The sequence below is a fragment of the Pseudonaja textilis genome, chromosome 1, assembly GCF_049901715.1.
Source record: "Pseudonaja textilis isolate UNSWEBS1 chromosome 1, rPseTex1.2, whole genome shotgun sequence".
NCBI classification, from domain to species: domain Eukaryota; kingdom Metazoa; phylum Chordata; class Lepidosauria; order Squamata; family Elapidae; genus Pseudonaja; species Pseudonaja textilis.
The window spans coordinates 49,428,523-49,453,446 of NC_141990.1; the positions used below are offsets into that span (position 1 = coordinate 49,428,523).

The 24,924-nt window shown below is 34.7% G+C and overlaps 1 long non-coding RNA gene across 1 annotated transcript in view; it reads left to right on the forward strand.

The window, feature by feature from the left end:
- Window positions 1-22,911, forward strand: part of LOC113433268 (uncharacterized) — a 39,337-nt gene extending 16,426 nt beyond the window's left edge. The window contains exons 2-3 of the long non-coding RNA XR_003373635.2: window positions 9,873-10,008; window positions 22,220-22,911. This is a non-coding gene — a long non-coding RNA (uncharacterized LOC113433268). The remainder of the gene's footprint in view (window positions 1-9,872; window positions 10,009-22,219) is intronic.
- Window positions 22,912-24,924: the final 2,013 nt, after the last annotated feature.

Here is a 24,924-nt window from a genome sequence, read left to right on the forward strand (position 1 = left end):
AGATAATAACTATTTATCTGTGCTTGTTTTCTTCTCTTATAAACTTAAACTTTGATCTTAACATTCAATTAGAAATCTTTCTACTTAAAAGACCAGGTGGCTCAAGGTTCTTACCTTTACCTTGAATTTTATTTTAAATTATGTGTAAATTAATGGTGTGTCCTTCTAAATATTAGCCTGGAAGTTAGAGGGTGTTATTCGCACAAGGTATTAATCAGACTATTTCAAAGACATATATAGCATTATTCAGCTATATTACAAGCCAGCATTTCTGAACTTGGCATCTTTCACATTGTAGGACCACAACTTCAACTCCAGCCAGTAAGTATGAACAGAGTTACATCTAGAAGACACCAAATTGAGATCGTCAATTAGAAGCAGTGGCTGGTTTATATATCACACCAACCCATAATTCTAGATAGTTTGTTTTCGGTTTGCCTAATCTGTGAAGTTGCTCAATAATGGGTAGTGTTGTATGCATACCATCATGTGTTGCCTTGCAAAACAAAAAAGCAATACTGATTTAGATCAGTTCTTAAGATTTGTGAAAGATGAGCAAACTCTTGGCATGCCTGCATGTCCTAGAGCTACCTGCTGTTGGGAGTGATACAGTGTACAGAAATTAGGTCTTCTGATCACATTGCACTTGTGTCAGAAGCATCGAGGTGCTTCTGGGTTGAAAGGTTACTAATCATTGCCTAGGGAGACACCCAGTTGGGGTCTCCTTTCATGTCCCCAGCAGGAGCTGGAGTGAATGACATGAGCTTACCCCATCCTATACTAGCATTCAGGTTTCAAACACAGGCTTACTGCCTGTCAAACCACATGAGCCACCATGCTCCAGGTCCTCTAATAACATTTAAAATCTATGTTCTATATATAGATAGTTCTTGGCTTACGACCACAATTGGGACCAATATTTCTGTTGCTAGGCAAAACAGGCATTAAGTGAGTCAGGACTGATTTTACAACCTTTTTTGCCACCTTTGTTATGCAAATCTCTGCAATTGTTAACTGAATCATGCAATTGTTGTGAATTCAGCTTCCCCCATTGACTTTGCTTGTTAGAAGCCAGAAGGGTTGAAAATGGTGATCACATGACTCTGTGGTGCTGCAAGTGTCATAAATACATGATGGTTGCTAGGCAATCAAATTTCAAACATGCAGTCATGGGTATGTTTTAAGTTTTAAGTGCAAGCACCATTGTAAGTCACTTTTTTTGAGTACAAATGTCACTGTGTTGCTAAACAAATGGTTATAAGTTGAGGACCATGTATTCAATAGAACAATGATGGCGAACCTATTGCACGCATGCAACAGGTCACACACAGAGCTATTTGTGCGGGCATGCGAGCCCCAGCCAAACTTACCTCACTGTACATGTGCACACCTCCCAGCTGATTTTTGGCCTGTTTGAGGCCTTCTTTGGCCTTCCAGAGGCTTGAGGCAAGCCTCTGCAGCCTTTGCAGGCCGAAAAACAGACCTGTTTTATCACTTTCTGTATTTCCGGAAATACCAGAAGTGACAAAACAGGCCCTTTTTCAGTCTGCAAAGGCTGCAGAGGCTTCCCTTGAGTCTCTGGGAGGCCAAAAAAAGGCCTCAAATGGGCCAAAAGGGGGGGATCGCACACGCATGCACAGGGGGCGTGGGGGGCCTGTGCACATTGCCTTCTGGATTTTGGCACATGAGTGAGTGTGCACATGTGGACACGCAATTTTCGACACAGGAGCCCAAAAAGGTTAGCCACCACTGCAATAGAATCAAGTGACAGTTTCAGAGTTGCATTAAAAATAATAAAGGAACAAAAATCTCTGGGGCAGATGCTAAATAAATACTCCTCTGTAACACAACTTGTCTTTCAAGCTTAATTTCATCACAGGAACGTTCTCTATTAGCAGACATAGTAATAACCTCAATTTAGATTCATAAATCCATCATGTGCTGTCCTCTAACACTGCAGAGATGGAAGAGGTAGAATGAAAAGAAGTAGCATCAAGTTACCACTTTGTAATGAGAGCCAAACTATGAGGGCAATGATGTGTTAAAGAAAAAGACCAGCTTCTGGCTGGGTACTCCAAGAAAGGAAAGAAGTGATCTGCCTCCTTTAGTTTTGAGCTATACTGTATTTCTTTTGTGAATAAGCATCTCTTTTACTAAGCCCTATCTATTTTATGCAACTAATGGCCTTTCATCCAATTCAAAAAGTGATCATTTCAGACTGTTGGCAAGAATAATGTGTCCCTTGATTGGTTGGGTGAGAGCAAAAAGAGAAAGAAATAGAATGAGAGTGACAAATAAGGTGAAAAATAGAATTTTTTTTCTCCTTATTTGTCTCAACAGGAGAAAGCTGTCTCATCATTTCTAGAAGATCTGCCTTCTCTATTATGTCCCAGAAGAAAGCAGATTTGTTCTCGGTGTTGCTAAAATCCTACACCAACTAAGAATTGCTATGCCTTCACATATCTGATATCATATAGTAATTCATCAACATAATAAGTAGCAAGGGACATTTTTTTCCAGCTCAATGGATATAATCAAGATAGTATCACACTGATAAATTGTTTATTCTAGTTTTATATTAATTTGCAATTAATTGATCCTGCTATTTCAAATAATTTGGATAACATTCAAGTTGCAAGGCAGAAGGCAAACTCTAGGGAGAGTATTGTAGATCTGTGCCTCCTGAAGAGGATACAAATCAGAGTTCATTGAGAAGGGTCTCTGAAACTTAAAAAACACCTGCCTTAAAGGCTCTCTCGCAGTTTTAGTCCCCAGAGAGAACACAGCACTAAGTCAAGATAATATAATTAATTTAAGAACATTATTCAAAATATGACTTTCAAGTATGAGCTTACTTTCTTCATTTGAATTCTTCTATTATAGAAAGCAAAGTTAATAAAGACTATCTAGTCTATAGAAAGTATTATTGTGCATTGCTTCCATAAATAACTTTACTCCTATAGACCCACTGAGGTGTTTTTGGAGATTTTTTTTTTCTTCCTCCCTACCCTTCTCAAATAGTCAATTCATTTCCTTATTTTACAGCAATACACCTTCTTTATTATGAAATGAAAGTTTTCTGTTACTATTAGAGAAACAACTTTCAAGTACAATTTCCAAGTACAATTGGGGAGAGAATGAGTAGATGATACTAACTGCATTGAAGGAAATGGCATAAATTCCATCCTAAAAATGCAGTGTTGGACAATTTTGGGACAATTTTTGCCATCAAGGATCAAAGATGAGATACTCTTTTATTCGTCACTCTTGTGGATGACCTGCGACAGGCTCTGAATGGAGATAGTATGGTCCCGCTGATTTTGCTACATTTCTTTGTACTGGCAATGGAACACTTTGGGAAGAGTTGCAAAGGTTGGGTGTTGTGTTACTATGTGCCAGTGGTTTTACTCCACCCTAAAGGAGCAGTTCAATAGTTAGAAAGGGCAAAAGGCATCCTAGCCTCACACTAGTGGAGTGCCTCATGGCTTCATCCTCTCTCCTCTGCTAGTAGAACCCATTCATTTGTTTGGGGTGAAATAGAATTATATCCACTTATACGTCTCTACCCTGGGTTAGGCAATTAGTTCAATAGACCTGACTTGATGCATGGAGGGTGTGAGAGGCTGGATAGGATAAAACATGGTCATGCCCAGAAAAACATAACAGTTGTTCATCCAAAAACCATTCAGCTCCACAATTTTTCCAATTTTAACTATGAACAAAGTCATGTTCCCCTTGAAGGGAGCAGAACTGTAATTTAAGAGTCCTTTTAGACCTGTGGCTTCTGCTTAAACAGCAGGTAGTTGTGGCCAAAAGAGCCTTTGCCTTATTTGGGCTGATATAGCAGTTGTGGCCATTTTGGAAATGGCAAAATAATTGCTACCCTTTTCATTCTGTCCTTGTGTTTACTGTAATGCATTTTACACCAGGGGTCTTCAAACTTGACAGCTTTAAGACTTGTGGAATTCAACTCCCAGAATTCTTCCTCCAGTCATGTTAGCTCAGGAATTCTGGGAGTTGAAGTCTACAACAGTTTTTGAACAGTTTGAAGACCCTTGTTTTACACTGAAGACACTTTGAAAAATGTAATTCACAAAGAATGCAGCCTTGCCTGCAGATGACACATATATTGGGAGCACTGCATTAGCTACCAATAGGCTTCCAGATACAATACACAGTGCTAATTATTGTTATAATACCCTTTATACCCTGGGACTTTGTTACTTTCAGAATTCTCTCCTATAAATGGAATCTGATATAAAACTATTTTTACATTTATAATCACAAAATCTTGGAAGTCTGAATGTGCTCTCCTCTTCCACCCTTTATCTTTGAATGAATAAGGGAGGGTCTTGCCTGAGATGTTTACTCAAATAAGGTTCTTGGAGTGGGCTCAGTCCCTACTTGTCTGATCTTTGCCTCATCCTTCTATTCCCCATGCCCTCTACATCTCCCTAGAGTATGGCCATTAATAATTTCTCCTAGGAAGATTGAACTGGATGAATTTATTGTTTATTTATTGGTTAAATTTATTTGCTACCTATCTTACTATGGGGCTACTGTAGGTTGCTTTATCAACACCACTAGCCAGGCTCATGGGAATCTATAACCTCTTGCGAGCCAAAGCCCCACCCCCTCAAAATTCTTGTCAAAAATTATGAACTGCCAAAATTATGAAATGTTTCTTGCAGAACAGCGGGGCGGGGAGAAGCCATCATGCACATGGAACTAAATTCTGATTATGGCACTTCCTCTAACCCTCATTTCACTGTGTAAAGCTCAACTCAGAGTGCTTATAGATCTCCCAGTTCTAGGGAAATGTTTTGCATCTGTTGAAAAAGAAGAGAAGATTTCTTTTGTGAACTACCTTCTCCTTTAGCAACTTTGGATTTTTAACATTGCTTCAATGTTGCCAGAAAAAACAAAGAGAAGACCAGGGTTAATACTTTATTCTTTCTTTAAAAAAAGAAAGAGAGGTTTGTTTGTTTGTTTTTAGCATAAGGACTATGTCCATGTTTTATATCACTGTGCACCATTTCCCTTCCAAATTTCATCTCCTAAATAACTGGCTCCAAACTCTAGTGGAAAAGAGGACATAAATAAAGCCGAATGGCTAATAGACTAAAAACACTTATGATCAGGTTTTCATAACTAATGTTATTGATAGCTTCCTTTGAACACATACTTCCATACCCTACAATTTTCTTTTCTACAGCAAGATTTAGAACCCTATTTGCAATAAAAACGCTAACATGGGGAAATGAAAAAGGAGAGAATCCATTATGTAGCTAGATGGCATGGATTTGTTCAGAGAATATAAAGGAAGACCCACTTCTGAAAACCAAATGCAAATCAGCCTCTCCAAGATTCCATCAAGCAGATTTCCCACAAACCTTTTATAATTATTTTGAGAAAGGGATCTGGATATTTTCTGATATTTGTCACAATCCTAAAACAAGAGATGCTGCTTTCCCTTTCTTTTCTTTTTTTGTTGGGGAATGATGTCATAAAGTCTATGCTATGTTATCTTTGTCTGGTTTTTTTTAAGGCTTTCTAAGCACTTGTGTTCTGCTGTATATATAAAACAAATCAATGTGGTGTTGAAAGTTAGTATTAGTAATTACTATTTGCAGGACATTTGTAAAGAAAGAGTTTTGTAAAAACAAACATTTAACTATGTGATGTAGTGTCTGCCTACTGGAACAAAATCCTGTCAGAAATCTGCTCAGTTTCTTTTCTAATCTTTGGATTATGATGATGTCCTGCAATTTGGAATTCCCGAGCAAGAAATGTTATCATCTGTGGCAGCCCTTCAAATATTTGAAATTCAGAATCTATATGTTTGAAAGGTTATCAGATGCACACTTCAAAAGGATTGCCTCTTCTAAAGCTGAAACATTCACTGTATAGCTTCTATCATGTCTTTTACATATTTAACAGAGTTCTTTTCTGAAGTACCTAGGTAAGAATGCAACATAAAACAATAAAACCATTTTTAAAAAATGGTTTTCCATTACACCAATAATAACACCTATGGCAGAAAAAAAAACATTTTACTTTCTCTGTTAAACATTTCAGTGTTCTATATGGAAGATGGATGGCATAAACATTTAATAAATAATAAGGAATGTTTAAGCCTGTTTTTAAGCCACCTAAATGAAGGACCATTTCCACATCTAATGGCTATAAATAATTTAAGTCATAATATGTCCTTGTTTGGAATCTGAATCTCCCAATAGATCTAATATTGTGAGAAGGGGAGAAAAACTATCCTTATTTTCATATCATATCTAATTATAAATACCAGGAACGGGCCACCTCCCGCAGCCAATAATAGTTCCCTCTCCCTTCAGCTTTAATCCCCAAAGTTGGGTGAAAGCAAATGGTCTCCCAAAAGCTTCTTAGTCCCACTCTTGACCAAACTCAATCAAAAAATCAGAGGTTGCATGCTTCCCAGAAAGTTGTCACACTAAGTTTAGTCCTCGCCCGCCAAATATTGTGAATCCATTCTAACTTTTTTCATGTTTCTTCTTATCCATCTCTGCTCCAAGCAAAACAAAAAACCACAAACCACAAATATATTAGTCTTTTCTTCAAGTGACTTATTTCAGTTGGGTTTTGTTTTTTTTGCATTAATATGGAAGCTCAACTCTTTATATTCATAATTTACAATGTACAGATAAAAAAATAATTTTTTTTTCTGTATTTTCTGTTAAATAGTATGTTTCAATTTGACATTCTCTCTATTCACCCTATATTAGCCATTCCTGGAGTGCTGCATTGAAATGTCTCTTATTTGTATAGAACTTTTTGTAATTTTGCCACTTTTTCAATAAGGCAAAACATTCAATCTTACATTGAGACAGAATGCTATTTCTTATTACTTATTTGCTGATTCTGATTTATTATGCCTTTACACTACACACAACAACACAAGGGCTCTTTTATTCCTGCCGGGACATTTATGATTTAAGAAATAAATAGATAAGTACCAAGCAAGCAAGCAAGCAAGCAAGCAAGCAATCTTTAGTCAATCATAGATCAGCAAATAAAAGAATACCTAAAGACATTAAATATCACTTTGTAAATCTTTGTATACCGATGTGACCGAAGCAAATGTTTTATCTTATTGATTTTCTAAGAGAGAGTTGCAAATTGGGAAAAGTGTCAATGTCTTATTTTTATTTTCTTATGTAATAAATTCTTTTAAACTGAACTGAACATCACATGGAGCTAGATGCAGTCTGGGCATAAATACATAAAATACAATATTGGGAAATGAACATAACACAGTAACATAGAAATTCTATTCTATACTTGTAAAATACATTACAACATATGTGGTTCAACAGACATCTAAAATGAATGCAGCATGTAACTCTGTAATTACATGGGATAGCATCCTCTTTATATAAGATCAAAGGTTTCTTAACATATTGCCTGGGGATTAAAACTTATTTTAAAATGTGTTATAAATTATTATTAAAATAAAGAGATAAATATAAAATGTACAAACCACAAGACAGATCACTTCTGTCATCAACTCAATCAGAATGGGCAATCAATAGGGAAAAATAATCCAAAAATATCTGAAAGACGACAAGCTTTCTAGCCTTATTGTATTTAATGTCAATAGATAATTCTGACATTTTGGCAAAAATTTGCAATGTTATACATTTATATAAATTTCTAATGTCAGTTATAAGTTTATATAAATTTCTAATGTCAGTTATTACAAGTGTCTGTATTCTCAGTCATTCAGGTCATGTTGTCCCAAAAGTCTTTTTGAAAAGGCTACTAGAAGTGGGTTGTTTTTTTTTAGGAATAAATCCTCCTTCAATAAACTCTTCATAAATCCGCCCATCCTCCACCATTCGGTCAGAGCTGAAGAAGTTTCTTGGATGAGAAGCAAAATGTCTTCAAGGAAAAACAAAATTTAGTTGTCTTTTGAAAAAGCACTTTTGGGGTCAGTTATTATAACTGAGTTAGTCTATTAACATTTACATTTATTATGACCACCCATTTTGGAAGACTGAAGTGAAAACATAATGCACAATTATCTGATGATTTTCACTTGGCTGAACAAAGAATTTAGCAAAATTCTTTGTTTTTCTTTAATGACAAAGACAAATTAGTACAGGCAGAATACTTGAGGCATCTCATGAGAATGTACTCAATGTTCTGCATGTCACTAAAACTAAAAAACTAAAAGAGCTTGTTTGGTCCAGTGGCTAAAGCATTAGGCTAGAAACCAAGAAATTCTGAATTTCCTGCCTTGGCGTGAAAATCAACTGGGTGACTTTGAGCCATTCATTCTCTCAGCCCAACTCACCTCATGAGTTCTTGCAGGGGAAATAAAACAGGAGGAAAAAAGAGTGTTAGGTATGCTTGCCACCTTGAGTTATTTAAAATTTAAAAGAATAGCACTACAATTGTCTTGCCTGTTACATGTCTCTTACAACTTAAGTGTGCAGGAAATTGAGACCTCTGACATGCTGGAATTGCTATAAATCATTTTACATGTTCATGTCAGAAATTTATTGTGTTTTGCCAATTTCCTCCAATCTCACATAATTCTACCAATATGCCTTCATAACACAAGCACTCTTTGGTCCATGCAAACTAAATTCGAGATAGAAGGGTTATAGAAAAAGAAGAAGGGGAAAAAAAGCAGTAAACAGAAAGAAGTTGAATTCATTCTACTAGATGTATTTGTACTTCAATAACTGGTGTGCAAAAATTAGTTAATTTAGTTAAAGTTGGTTAATTTTGGACTGTAGATTTCAAGACTGGATATGCTTTCTTTTATTATAATATCAGAAGTTTAAAGAAAGAAGTGGTTGCTGAAGTATGCCAGGAGGCATGTCAAAGTCAAGGAAAACCAGGAAAGAACTGTGGACATCAGGAATTCATTGAATGGCTAAATAGATTGGAGCAGAACAAATTTTTGCTCTGTATAATGTGATAAAAAAAGGTTTTTATAGCTTGTTTTACATCAATATTTTTCTTAAACCCAGGCTAGGCTCTAGGCATTTAGAATTCGCCTTCTCTTTTATGAACTCCTCTGGTTGTGTTGCCCTTTAGCTTCCTAATCTCTGGCTAGTATGTTTGATGGCTGTGCTGCTTTCCATCAAGGTATTTAAAAAGTGTACTCTCCAACAGTCATTAAGATTCCCAGGAGAGGCCCTGATCATTGTTCCATTGGGGACATACTACAACCAGAAGTACAAATTAAGTTATAAGATACTAATGTTGGAAATAACTCCCAAGGGTTTTATTTGGTTGACTCAAATACTGTACTGTTTCATTTTTTAAAAAACTTGCCCTAATTTTGTAGACCTCAGTTTGTACGCTTCTCTGAACTCTTCTGGGAGAGACATGTAGAAATAAGCAATGGTATATAGTAGATATGATAACTATAGTCTTAAATTTTCTATGTAGAGAAAGCACTGCCCAGTCTTGCTTGGAAATTGCCTCCTAACTAGAACAAGTGCTCACTTGAGATGTAATTACTGAATTGGATTGCATAAAATCCTGCTCATTTCAACTTCATTTCCAAATTCCAACACTAGAGGTCAGTGTCGTAGTTTTATTTCTTTTAAAAAAACCCAACACTTTCCCCTAATGTCCTGCAATTGCCTAAAATGTTAATAATTTTTAAAAAATATTATTTATTTTTTTATTATGGGAAAAATTGTTTGCAATGCACAAAAGATATTCTAATAATTATCTTAAAATTATGCATCCTATACTTAATGCAGCCAGGTCTTTGAATTCAATTAACTTCTTACATAGTTGGAACAAAATTGTTTTCTGTGTTAAGGATGTGCTTACGCAAAATAATAAGGAACTGAGCATGTCTTTTCCTTTAGGATGAGAATGGAGCCAAGATGTTGCAGAAAATAACTTTATATTTGATGACTTGAAGAATTAACAGAGAAGATAACAATGAACATAAAACTCTGGATACATAACACTTAGTTGCACTTAATAAAAAGATTTCCAAAGGTAAGATAACCCAATCCAGGAAGAGAAAGAAATTGAATAATTACAGCTATTGCAATCACTTAGTACTATTGACGTTAGAAACATGAAGATATTGCTGTTAGTTAAAAATATAATTCATGTATAAACATTTAACAAATATTTGAAATATATCTTATTTATTTACTTTACATTCATAGTGCCATAGTGCTACATTTTTAAGAGACTCCTTGTAACTTACATATTATATAGAAACACTATTTTAGAAGGTAGGCACTATCACTGTACTGACTTCTTTTCCCTATATTTTTCAGAAAAGAGGCTGATTTCAAAACGGCATTTTTATTACATGTCTGTTACTTTGAACATAATTGGAGAATTTTAGATCAGCATTAAAAATGCTTACTTCAATGTTTCAGCTTGCACCTTCTGTCAGTAATGTAGTTAAATATTTTAAGGCAGTGGCAATCAAAGTAATAATTGTGGAAATGCCAAAAACACAAAAAATTCACGGATGGTAATATCAGTCATATTATACCTCTGAGAATATAAGGAAGTTTCAGGGATTTAGGAACTATTGGTAGACCTCAACTTAAAACTAATGGAGCCTGGAATTTTAAATCATAATGGTCATAGGTCTAGGCAATCACATGACCAACCTGATTTTCTGACCTTTTTTCTTGCAGTTCTATGACCATGGTCTGGCAAATTTCATGGTCATCAAGCAAACATTGCAGTCATAAAGGAGACAGTGCAGTCATTAACCAAGTCAATGTATTCCTAAGGGCTTTTTTTTTTTTTTTGGCTGGAAACTGGCCAAAAAGGCTAGTTTTCAGCAAAAAAATAATGTTGTAAATTGTGCCATGGGACCAACAAACTTTTCAACTGGCTGTAAATGTGAGCCAGTTTCCAAGTGCCCAAAATGCAATCATGTGGAAGAGTGCTGTATACAGGCAGAATTCTGGAACCAGGTCATAAGTTCCTTTTGGGGGAAATCTTTCGTAACTTTGATCGGTTGCTAAGTGATTGGCCATTAAGCAAAGGCTACCTGCAAGAAGCAAACTATAGCACTAATTAGTGATTTTATTTTTTGTTGTTTTATATTTTTAACTTGAAAGCTACTTCTTATCTGAACATTGCCCAGAGATCTTTTAAAATTGCGAGTGAAGTTCAGTAGTGTAAAAGTGCAGTAGATTTTTTTTATGCAATAGTTTCCATTTGTGCTGTTGAATAAGAATTCCCATAATCCATTGACAGCTGTGGTTACAGAGAAACTATAACTCCCTACCTCCGGAAGCTGACATGCTGGGAGAGGCTGTCCTAATAAGTATTTTAGAATTGGCTGTTCTGGTGGAATGGTTTCCAGTCTCAAAAATTGTTCGAGATAAATTTAATTGTTTAATTACATTTAAATGGCTTGCTTCAGTAGCAGCATGTTGTAGTAGAGAGTTGTTGCTATGTACTTTTCAAAACATTCTCCTGACCAAGAGAAATTACTTTAGTCCCAAACAAATCCTTAATTAGTTTTAACTGTGTCAGTTGTCTTGGCTCAGTTAGAGTGCTTGCACAACATATTAACTGTCCCCATGATCCAATTAAGTGTGTTATGGCTGTGGTGATGTATGCCTTCTGAATTTAATTAGCCTCTTTGTGCTCTTGAAAAATGCCAGTCCTACTTATGGGTACATTAGTTCAGTTTATCACTGCAAAGCTCATCTATACATTTACTATCACGTAATGATTTTTGATGCCATAATATCATTCTGTGGCAAAGAAATTAATTACATCTACTTTCCCTACATAAATATCATAAAACGTTTGTATATTCATTTTCCTGACTTATCATTCTAAAGTAAAATCCAAAACTTGATGTTCCACAGTGTGTGCTTGATAACGCTGACTTTCATACTAACTATTGATGCTATTCTAACTGAGTATTTATTTTTATTTGATAAATTTACATAGCTGTCCATTTCAGATGCATGCCTTTGAGAGGCATACATATTTAAACACACAAAAACAATACAACAAAATAACCAAAAGCATAATAAAATCATTTAAAAATTATTTTAAAAACCATTAAAAATCTGCAGAACACGTTCTGTTTCCTTAGCAATACTGGATCCCATGCCCAGATGGCAAAACCATGTTTTCAAGCCCTTTCAGAAGGCCAGCAAAATTAGGATTAATCTAATCTCAAGTGGAATGATGCACCAAATAGAACAAATAGTATTGTTTTCACAGATTGTTCAGTTTAGGCCAGTGTAGTCCTTTAGACTTGGATCTTTTTTTTTAATACAATAAGAATGTAATGCTGAAACTCTGTAAATTAAACATTTTAATCTCTAATGTTCTTAAAGAGCTTTAAGACCTAACTAAGCAAGGTGCCATATGTTCTACACAAAATGACAGAGGGGCTGTGTGGTGAGGCAATTAAAAATGTGACAGATAGGGAGTAAAGCTTCATTTCCCCATAACAAAATGTTAATAACATTGCTCTCTCCTTAAAGATAGCTTGGCCTGAAAGAATATGATTTATAGACAATGATCTCTCATCTCTTGATTGGCAATTTCTATTCACTGGATGCAATAGTGTTGAAGACCATTACAACATATTTTTACTTGAAGTCAAGAGTCATCAAACTATATGTACCAATAACAACTCCAAAAACCAGAAAAAAAAGATTACCCATAACAATAAGAAAGCTTCAATCCAAAAAGAGATCACTTTGGCGGAAAAACAAATCTGGCCACATTGCCAACTTCAAAAGCCAATACAAAAATTTATGCCACCAGATAAAGACTGAATGCACCAATTATCACATTAAACAAGAGGAAAACCTTCTACGCACCAATTCCACCTGCGCTTTCTTCAATTTTGTAAACAACAAACTAAAAGACTCAAGGTCCATCCCACCCCTGAAAGGACCTAATGGTAAAGACTGCAATGATGACACTATTAAAGCCAACCTCTTTAACACATTCTTTGGCTCAGTATTTGTAAACAGCAATGCCCAGTATTTCCTAGTTGAACCACAGATTAATACATGTGATACAGTGATCTAATACATATAGATTTTACAGTAGACAATGTTGAAAAAGCACTACGCAATCTAAAACCATCTCTATCATTGGACCGGACGGAATACATGCCTACTACTTAAAAAAGCTATCCACTGCCATAGCCAAACCTTTAAGCATAATCTTTGAAAAATGTTTCAGGACCAGCTCCTTGCCAAAACTATGGTTACAAGCCACGGTCATTCCCATCTTCAAAAAGGGAGACCCCAGCCTAGTTGAAAATTACAGGCCAATCTCTTTATGTTGCATCACCTGTAAAGTCATGGGATCAATTATTAACCAATCCATTATCCTCCACTTAGAGACAAACAACCTACTCTCTAATAAACAATTTGGTTTCAGAAAAAAACTATCCTGCAATCTGCAACTCTTACATATGGACTACACAACTCGATCAGGGCAAAACAATAGACGCAATCTACATAGACTTCTGTAAAGCCTTTGATTCAGTGGTACACGACAAACTATTCCTAAAACTAAAATCTTATGGTATCTCTGGACATCTGCATAACTGGATAGAAGCATTCCTGTCAAACAGACAACAAATGGTCAAAATTGGGAGCATCCTATCAAATTCTGTACCTGTCAACAGCAGTGTCTCCCAAGCAGTGATCTAGGACCAACTCTTTTCATACTCTACATAAATGACCTCTGTGATCATATTAAGAGAAACTGTGTTCTCTTCATTGATGATGTAAAGCTATTCAACACCACAGACAATACTGCTACCCTTCAAAAAGACCTTGACTATGTATGAGAATGGTCAAACAAATGGCTACTTCAAATCTCAACAAATAAATGCTCTGTCTTACATATTGGCAAATAAAATCAGAAAATAAAATACAAGCTGAATAGTCAAGACTTTGTTGATGATCCAAGGTCTGTAAAGGACCTTGGAATACTCATCTCTAATGATCTAAATGCTAGAGCCTACTGTAGCTACATAGCCAAAAAGGCATTAAGAGTTGTTAGCCTAATCCTACGTAGCTTTTTCTCTGGTAATATCACACTACTAACTAGAGTATACAAAACATTTGCTAGACCAATAGTCAAATACAGCTCATCAGTCTGGAACCCACTTTACATATCTAATATTAGCACAGTTGAGAAAGTCCAGAAATATTTCACAAGAAGAGTTCTCTACTCCTCTACTCATTGTAGAATAGCTTATGCCACCAGACTTGAAATTCTAGACCTAGAAAAGCTTGAATTACGCCATCTTCGGTCTGATCTAAGTATGGTATATAAAAATCATACATTGCAATGACTTACCTGTCAATGAATACTTCAGCTTCAACCATAACAACACAAGAGCACACAATAGATACAAACAGGAAATACAACTTCAGTAACAGAGTGGTCAATGTGTGGAATACTCTACCTGACTCTGTGGTTTCTTCCCCAAACACCAAAAACTTTAACCTTAGACTTTCTACTATTGATCTCACCCCTTTCCTAAGAGGTCTGTAGGGGGTGTGCATAAGCGTACCAACATGCCTACCATCCCTGTCCTATTGTTTCTTTTATTTTTCTTATATGTATCCATGTATTCATAACGTTGTTTTTACTTATACCTACTATCTTGTAAGCAATTGACAAACCAAATAAAATAAATAAAATAAATAATTGTCTCTTACAGAAGTATTTATCTTTCTGGGATGACAGTTTAAAAGGATATTTTTATGGGTTTATGGTTGAAAAAGACTGATTTTTCATTAGATATTTGCTATTAAATACATGTCAGACATACTTTGATAATCTAGAAGATACAGTTTGCTTGATGGTGCATTAAACACTTTGAGTAACTGCCAAATCCTCCGTGTAGCAAATGCCTATATTGTTACTTAAAGAGTTGCTGTCATGATGGCATTCATATTGTATTATTTTATTATTTTTATTATTATTATTTATTTCATATGGTATTTTTATATTCTTGTAAGCTGCCTTGAGTCGCCATGTGTGAGTAAATGGCAATGTAAATTTTCTAAGTAAATAAATATTAATAATAGATAGGGGACCGTACTGAATCTGTGTTTATTGTCAGAAGCTATTCTCATATTCCCTTCTATGTCATCCTTGCACTTCGAATGAAATAATGTGCCCAGATTAATTTTTGTCAAGAGGGAAGTGGATGCCATACTGTTGCATAAGCAAGGCTCTACTCTTTGGTTTGGTTGTATGTAGAACAAAGATTCATTTGTCTAGTTGAGCACCCAAATGCCAGATTAAACTTTCAGTTGTGAAGTGGTTGTTTTCTTTGGTTGAGGGACGAGTTGTATTTTGAATAATTCATTTCAGTGTTTGGAAAAGCTTCCTTGGTGCTAATGCAATTGGAAAGACTCATGGGTGAACCCATTATATGAAAATTCACTCCATTGACCTTGATGTGTTGCATGACCCTATGGAAGTAAAGCATAGTTGTATCCCCTCTGTCCTCCTCTAATATTGTTCTATATGATTTATCAACTTTACTTTTTTTAAAAAAAAACCTATATATTACGCCACATTTTAAAATGCCTAATTCTTTTCCACATAACAATATTTATGATGCAGCTTGATAAAAAGCGGGAGTGGGAAATGATATACAGAGTGGAGCCAGATGTTACCAAAGGCAGAGAAATGGAGAGGTGCCTTCAGAGAATTGCCAAGGGGGTAAGAGTGTGTATTTGTGCTCTTGAAAACAGATCTAAAGGCATGCTTGAGTAATCTGTTTCTAATCAAATTGAACTCTTAAGAAGTGACTCGTGGGAGTCAAATGATTTATACTTCGTACTGTCTCATCCTATATCAAATTGAACAAAAGATTTCAGAAGTCTCACGAAAGCTTATAACCTGGACAAGACTATAACATGTTAAGTGTTTACCCAGGAGGAGTTCTGAGCCTGAGCTCATCATTTTGTTAATTCCATCCTTTAAAAAATATACATACAAATCAATCACTTCTTTTATTCTTTATATTTCTTTAAAGTGTAGTCAGTAACCTCAACTTGCTGTTTCTGCAATCAGATTACTATGTTGCATTGGCCTCCACGTGGCTATATAGAGCTAGTCAAGGCATTAGTCTTATTTTAATACTCTTACAGAGAGTGCTTGAAAAAGTTAGCCCTCCTACTTTGCTTAAATGGATATGCTATTGGTTGATGTTCATCCTGTGACATAGCAGTAGTTTATTTTAAACAGTAAATATAAAGAATAATTCACACAACAGATGGCATTCCACTCTTCTATGTTATAAAGTACAGTTAAGAGAAATGCAACATTGAATTAGGGATTGTGACTATATGTTATGTACCTATACTTATTTTAATGTCTGTGTTCCTTTGGAAAACCTGCAGAATTTGGGCTAGGGGAACTTTTGAACCTTTCTAAGTCTTTTTAGAGAACCTGTTTTTGTTATCCCAAGTTTTCCTCATTATGAATCTGGGCTTTGTGTCTGAAATGACACTATGTGATAAATGTCTTACCATGTGTGCTAGTGATACTGTTCCTAAAATGAAAAGTAGTGGCCTGACTATTTCTTTTAGTTCCTAGGAGAGTAACCAGTTTTCAGTATAGGCTGGGAGCATCAGAATAATGTTTTTGAAAAGGTAAAGTAACCTAATATTTCTGCTAGAACAAGCTAGAAGAGAAGGAAGGAATGGAAAAGGAAATAAAGTACACTTTTTAAATACATCACTTTAAAATGTATTTTTATAGGCAAATTAAAGAAAAACTCAACAAGTAAGCATTACTTTTGAAAGGAAATTTTCTGTTACAATTAGAACACCCAGTTCCCTTTGCGCCAAAGATCTCAAATAACTATGTAACTAGGGTTTTTGTCACCGTGTGGGTTCTATGAGTAGCTCCAGCGTCTTTGGGCAAATACCTGTGTGGAGAAATGTAAAGTGGGCAGTTGCTGATGTTAGTCTGCAGAAATCAAAGTTATCTTTTTACATTTGCCAGGAATGCTCTGAATCATATACAAAAGCAGCAGAAATATGTAAATTGGCATTATGCCATTAATTAATTCAAAAACTGTTGTAGACTTTGTGTATGTGATATTCCCCTTCATCTGAAAACTTGTGTGTGTGTGTACATGTGTGTGAGAGAGAGAGAGACAGAGAGAGAGACAGAGGGAGGGAGAGAGAGAGAGAAAGACGGGCTCATGGATTCAAAAGATATTGAGAGAGGCTGTGCATTGGCTCATGGGTTCAAAAGATATTGAGTAAATGTTCAAGATAACTGGTTTGATTTTTTTTTCAGCAGTTGCTTTAGAATCAAGGAAAATTTTGGAATCTATATTGATTAGTTCTTACTTTGAATACTGTAAATAAACTTCTCATCTGGTTCCCATTTTCAGATCAAAGTGCTTGTTATGAGCCTTAAAGAAGAGCCAAATATATTCAGTATTGTTGCCTATCTGCAACTGATTTTTTTTAAAAAAGCATTTTTCTGTTTAATATCTTAATTTTTCCAGCTTAATTTATTTGCGAAGATATTACTGAATTGGCACTATATACCAATTGCATATTTACATGACCCAAAGAGTCTCCAATTGAGATTAAAGAAGGAAAATAGATATTTATTCCATAACAATCTTGTTTTAAACCTATGCAACCATTTTGGTCCCCTGGTTACCTCTCTCTGCTTCTCACATGGGGCTTTTGTCCTCTGGACACATTTATTTGTTTGTTTACTCACATTTTTATATCGTCCATCTCATATAGTGACTCTGGGATGTATTCATAGTAATAATAGAAATATATAACAACCCAGTAAAAGTATCAATTTAAATTAAAAATAAAAAAACAAAATGGCAGGAAAACATACATACAGGGTGTTTATTCCGTTTATTCCATTAACTGTCATACTACCATCTGTCAGGTTCTGCTTTGTCATGGGATTTCCAAGCTACTTGACAAAGCTATGCTTTAAAGGGCCTTCTGGAAAGCCAATAGGGTTGGGACCAGCCTGACCTCGGGAGAAACTATGTTCACAATGATCAGGTTTACACATTGTGTGAAGCCAGATCTGGTCATGTGATTACTCCCTTAACATCTGCATTGCTTAGTGACTGAAATTCTGATCCCAATTGTGATTGTAAGTCGAGAAATAGCTGTAATGCTACTAAAAACCTGAAAGAACAGGTTGGGGAAATATTTTATCTTACAAAATTCTACAATTTGTTTCATTGGCCCGTCATTAATATCATTGATATTCTGTATAATATGGGGTTGAATTAAAAAAGACCATTAATAACATTACTCTGAACTGAGATGTAGTTCTAGCTGCAATGTTTAATTAATTTTTATTAAAAGTTGTATACTACAGATCTAGTTCCCATTTTGTTACCCATTCTTGCTTAATTATAATAATGTAGATATAGATGTTACAGAAATACATCCAAGAGAAATGCATGATTAAAATGTCAGATGAGCCCCAGATTTTAAAGAGAGCAGGGTACAGAGTCTGACAAAATAAAATTTCAGAAAGTGTATATTTATAATGAATATTTGTATTCATGCTTGAACTTGGTACTCAGTAGTAGGCAGAAGAAGTCAGGCCACTGAAGTTAACTAAGCATTTTATTGTACCAGCAAGAAAGACTTCAGTTTGAAAAACCTTGTCATGTGTTTGTCATGTGTCAGTTGAGAGGGTTTGTCATGTGTTCTTTGTAAAGCCACTTTTGAAAAGCATGTTGAAATTCCCATGGATTGAAACAACAATATGAACTACACCTAAGTTATAATTACGATATTTTTAAAAAATTCATTATTGATAAGAAAGTTAGGTCTCACCTATATGTTCTTAAATAAATCCAGTTTATTTTTTAAAAAATAGAATAATGACAACATCATGATACAACTGCTCTTCTAAAGAAAATAATATAAGGATAAACTGTATGCCTAACATTATTACAGATTGCATCACAGTATAAAAAGAGAACAAAATACCTTTCTGTCAAGTTTTCTATTACTATGTTGATAAATTGTGAGTTAATGGAGAAGCTAGAGATGGATAAAATATAATAAAACCTGATCAAACTTCCCGGGTGGAGAAGTTATGACTTAGTGCATCCATCTATCACATGCATATAGAAGTACTGATAAAATACGGTTTCTGCCTAAGCAGGGAGTTGGACTAGAAGACCTCCAAGGTCCCATCCAACTCTGTTATTCTATTATAAACAAAAAAAATATTTCAAATAAAAGGAAAGTATATTGAGCTTTCTATCTGTGAAATTTAATACTTATGACATGAGTTACATTTGTTTTTTTGTATGACAAAATCAATTGGATCTTTTGATTCTTCTTCCCTCTGCAAATTTGGGTGCCAGAAACTGTAATTTACCTAATAACTGATTTCCTTTTTGCTTCAGCTTAATAAGATTATACAATTGGGTGGGCATATACAATTCAATATTTTACATCACATATATCCCAAGGAAGCTTTAGTCTCTGTGATAATTCTTAATGAATATTTTTTTCACTTTCTTTTTTAGCCATTATTTACCGCAACTTCTCAATTCCATCCATTCTGGGAATTAATCCAGTTCTGGAGAACTTTTGCTATATGGCTCATGACATTGGTTTAGTTCCTCTTTTATTTCTATCTTTCAGCTGGTTAAGAAATAAATTTAACGCTGGTTTCATATTATTTAACAAGAGGCAAGGATTTGATTATTGAACCCAACTTTTTATCATTGGAGTTTGAAGACTTTCTTTCTGCTTTCTTTCTGCAGTAAATTAATCCAAAAGTGGGTCACAATAAATATTATTATTTTTGTCTTCTGCCATATCCTGAAGTTTGAAGTTCGTCTTATCACCTTGTTCTTTCATAAATCCCATCTCTGGCTATCTGTTTCTATTCATCAGATTGGGTGTTTCTGTTATCTGTTGTCCTGCATAGCTTCCAGAGAAGTTCTTTAGTGTGTGAAATACTTCTTCATGCTACTTTAAAATCTGTAGCACTTTCTGCAGATTTAGTGGGATCAGATGGGAGTAATTGTTTTTTTGAACTACATCCAAAGGTTTTGCTTTTCATATAATTAATGGTTTATCAAAATATTTCTTTATCCTTGCCAAACCTTATGACTTCTGTAGAAGACTTTTTTCTTCCTCCAAGGTAAAAAAAATGCTTGTTGCTGGAAAGGATCTTCTTTTCTTTCTTTCTTATCTGAAAATCTTCTTTGGATGGGCAAATTCAACTTATTCCAGGCATATCGTTTAGGATGGGCTCATATAATTTTTTAAAACAATTACATAAATGTTCTAAATGTATATGTGCATGTTTAAACATTTATATCCTGAGCATATTGAATACAGCTAGGAATGAGGACATATATAAGTAAATGAAGCTAGAATTCTTATTTCTTATCTGTATCAGGTATGTAAAGTACAATAAAATATAAACTATCCTGTGCTAATTGCCATAATACTAACTCTGTTCTACATGTAAATGCAACTTAATATGCAAACGTATCGGCTTCTGAAATGTTAGAAGCCAGTAAATTTTAACAAGGAAACAATCAAAGAATTAGCAGAATTGAAAAAAGTGATTTTTGACCATTTTTCCCACTTACGAACATGGCACCAATACCACGGTCACGTGATCCGGATGCTTGAGAACTGGTGCACATTTATGACAGTTGCACTGTCCCAGTGATCCTCTTTTGTGACCTTCTGACAAGCAAAGTCAATGGGGAAGCCAGATTCACTTAACAGCCATGTTCCTAACTTAATAACTGCAGTGATTCATTTAACAAATGTGGCAGGAAAAGTCACAAAATGGGGCAAAACTCACTTAACAAATTTCTCACTTATCAACATAAATTTAGGGGTCAATTGTGGTCATAAGTCGGAGGAATACCTGTACTTAATTCCCGAAAAGCTTGAAGTTCGGGAACATTGATTAACAGATAATCAGAGTTGGAAGGGGTCATCTTGTAGGTCATCTAGTCCAACCCCCCGCCCAAGTGGGAGACCTTATACCATTTCTGACAGGTGGCAGTCCAATCTCCTCATGAAAATCTCAAGTGATGGCGCTCCCAGAACTTCTTGAAAATCATGAGACCTAAAGATACATTTTTATTTGACACTCAAGTGCAACTTTACTTATTTCTATAATCAGAAGTGCCTTAAAGCTTTTTCATTGTTATATATGCAAGAGGAAGACACAGGAAAAGATTATCATGGGGAGGGGGGAACCAATCTGTGCAGTTAAGATTTGATAAGATTCAGCTTGATGGCACATAAACAATAATGCCAAAATCTAGTTAACTAGAACTTGTGATGTTTCCCTTTGTTCCTAGCCTATTAAAGTCTTCTCATTTGTAGAAGACAAGAAAGCAGGAAATGTGAAGAACAGTTGAATTAGATTTATATATATGTACCTAGAATTTAACTGTTTGGAATTTCCAAAATGAATATATTTTTCCTATTTTTCTATATTTATATTAAAATATAAAAAAGTGAATAAATGCAGAATTGCAGGTTTTAAAAGTATTTGCATATATTCTGAAAAATGTCTTTACAAATGCATTTTGAATATGAGTTAGATGTAATTTCTTGATTCTTCCCTTTAACTTGATCAAAACCTCTGGGCAAGTAAAACAACTTCGATTTTGAAATTTTTGCAGAATCTAAAAAAAATACACACATTAATTATATTTATTAAATACATACTGAATCCCAATTCAGTTTAAAGCATTGGGCATTTTTCAGGGAAAAAAATATCAGTCTATGTTATAGTATAATCTGTGATGAGTAACTTGAACTGTGCTGAAATTTCTCTAGTATCTTTCAGGCGTTTTGAGTGACAGTTCTGCAATCCCTAAGCAGCATCCCAGTAATTACATACCATGGAATTTATAGTCGGAAACATCTAGAGTGTTATTTTTGTAATCAATATCATCTGTATTAAGGGACAGAATGTAATGGGGAGATATGTGTTAGCTGGGTTTCCATTACACAAGAGTCAGTTTTATAAAGTCAGTGATTGGGAAATAAATCAGTTTAAAGTTTTAAAATGAAGATACTATATTATAAATACCTTTTGTGCTTCTAAGATTAAATTTAAATTTAAATTCTGACTTGATATTTTCCTATTATTTTCATAAATTCAGAGCATTTCGTAATTCAATCACCAAATAATTTCTTTCGTTCCAATTTTGTAGCTGGTGGAAGATGGAAGCAAATGATGTTCCTTTTCAACGATAAGGAAAACTGAATTAAGCTTATCATGTATTTTGGGACATTATCAAAGAATTATCCAGAGACCACTAATGCAAATCTGTAGATGAAACTAAACGTAACCTGGCCTTGAAGAGAATGGTATATATAAAACAGCAAATTTCTCAAGAAAAGCTTAAGCGTATTTGACTGTGATGTTCATTCAGTGAAACAAATCCCTGTTGTTTCCTTTTTCCCAATGCTGTTGTTTTTCCTTTATTCAGTATAATTATATATCCCAAAAAATTATTGTATACACCATCTTCAATAATCAAAAAGGCTCCCAAGTAGTTTACAGTCATAAAATATTCAGAAAAATATATATTTATCACAAGCTCCAGTAGCTTATGCATATTGAAAACATTTTTTTCATTTTTTTGTTCAGGAGAATGCTTTGTTCAGCTAATGTCATAATCACAACCTGGAAAGATCAAGCAAGCTTTGGAATTTATTGGCAAATCATAGTCCCACTAAGACTTGTATATGGTCCATATCACAAATTGGTTCATTTGGAAACTGGTTCATTACAGTTACAATTTGGCAGGCTCTTCTCCAGCGAGGCCAATAGCTAAGCTAATATAAAAATTGATTCTTTCCGATAGATGATGTGATTTCTCAGGTTGGGATTAAAATATTCAACAAAACATTATGACTACATTAACCTTTTTTTAAAAAAAACTTTGTTGAATATACAACTAAAGTAACGAACAAACACATACACAACATAGAAAAAAAGTGAAAAAACCCCACAATAAATAAATAAATAAATAAAAGCAAGCAATTCCACTCGGCTACATTAACCTTATCTGGCTAATGGACAGAAAATTTAGATCCTGGCACTGCCAGTCTTTCAGCTGCCTGTACAAACATTCCTTTAATAATGAATACAGTTTAATTTTTGTTAAAGATATCATCCATAGAATTTCACTCTTCCAAAAAATTTGAAGCTTAAAATTTTAGATAGAAGATATTTTCTTCCCCAGTGTTTAAAATAATACCTTTGTACCTAGTACTAACTTTATATAGTAGAATGCAAAATTTCAGTGTCATCTGGGTACTGGCTGTGAATAGGTCCATGAAAAATATTTGGTAGTGTTATGGTTTTCTTTGAGTCTAGAGCTGAAAAGAATCCCTGATACCCTAGATTTGTTAGCCCTGTTTAAAGTATGCCAGTAATATCTGTAGGTGAACAACAATTTTCTATAGTCAAATAGATTAATAGTATCTTAGATTAAATCAGCCCAGAATCTGGTATCCAGATTATTGGATTTCAGCTTTTTAATTTCTGGACAGTATGGCCAAAAATTTGAAATCCCAATATTCTTGGAAGGTATGATTGAAGAAGAATGAAGACTGTTGTGTCTCTTCTAATCACCATGACATATAATTTGCCTCTTTTTGCCAAGTATAATTCTGCTTTTATGTTCTGCTCTTAATGAGAAATTAAGTGAATTGCCTATAGACACTTTTGACTGCCTGTCCACTCGCTGTGGACACATTTTTTAGATTTAAGAGGGAGTGATTCTCAAATGGAGGCCTAAGATTGTAGGTTTACAAAAAGTGGACTGATAAGAGAGAATGTCGTAGTTGCTTGTAGACTGTTGTACAATCCTTTTTTTTAAAGTGACCTTTATTTGGACATAATTTAAATGACCGGAATGGTTCAGTAGGAGTTTGCACCAGATAAGAAGATTACAAATGCAGCTGCAATGCAGATACTTCATTCTCTGAATATATCTAATAATTCTAAATTTCTTTCTGATAGTGTGGTTGAGGGAAGCATTATCACTGATTCACTCTGGATTCCTAGGAGTTATGAGCTAGGGATCAGCCTTGGTTCTCCAATTAAAAATGAGATGAGAATGGGGAGATAACACTGTCAGGTATGCTATAAACATTGATTCTTTGCTATAGTTAAGTCTATTATATTATTATGTATTTATCAAACTTCTATGCTGTCCATCTCACCAAAACCAACTCTAGGTGGCTTACATAAATTGATTAGCTATATAATATGGAAGTGGATACATTAGATATACAGCTTATATATCCAGAAGACCATTCCTCTCTGTTCCTTTCTCTCCCCCTTCCTCTCTCTGTTTAATACACTTCCCCCCACATACACTTTTTTCCTTTTATTTGTAATTGGGTTAGATAGAAGAACATAATAATTCTCATACTGAATTTGCATAACATTCTCTCTTCAAGAAAGTTGAGCCAAATGTCTCTGTTTCCAAACAAGAGGGGCATTATGGGGGATATCAGTGGCAACTCCTACAGGTTGACCATTCCTCTAAATACCATTGTAAGTATCAGCTGTGCACCTATCCTCTGCTTTCTTGATATACTTCAGAATAATTTCCAGGTAGAAATATTTCTTTTGCATCCAGGCTTCTATGTTTTCAGAAGCAAAATGCATCAGTGCACGTGTACATTCTCACATTACACTAGAGGAAAGTGCATGCATCTGTAGGAATGAAACAAGTTACCCTATCCATATCTACATTGTTTTCAAATATGATGGTTTTTCCCATGCAGTAGAGTTTCATGTCATATTTGTTTTTCATGTTAGGCTGCTTTTAGAAATGAGAAGTATCTCTCAAAAAGCATACAGTTTTGATAACAGCCTTTTGGAAATGGGATATTGATT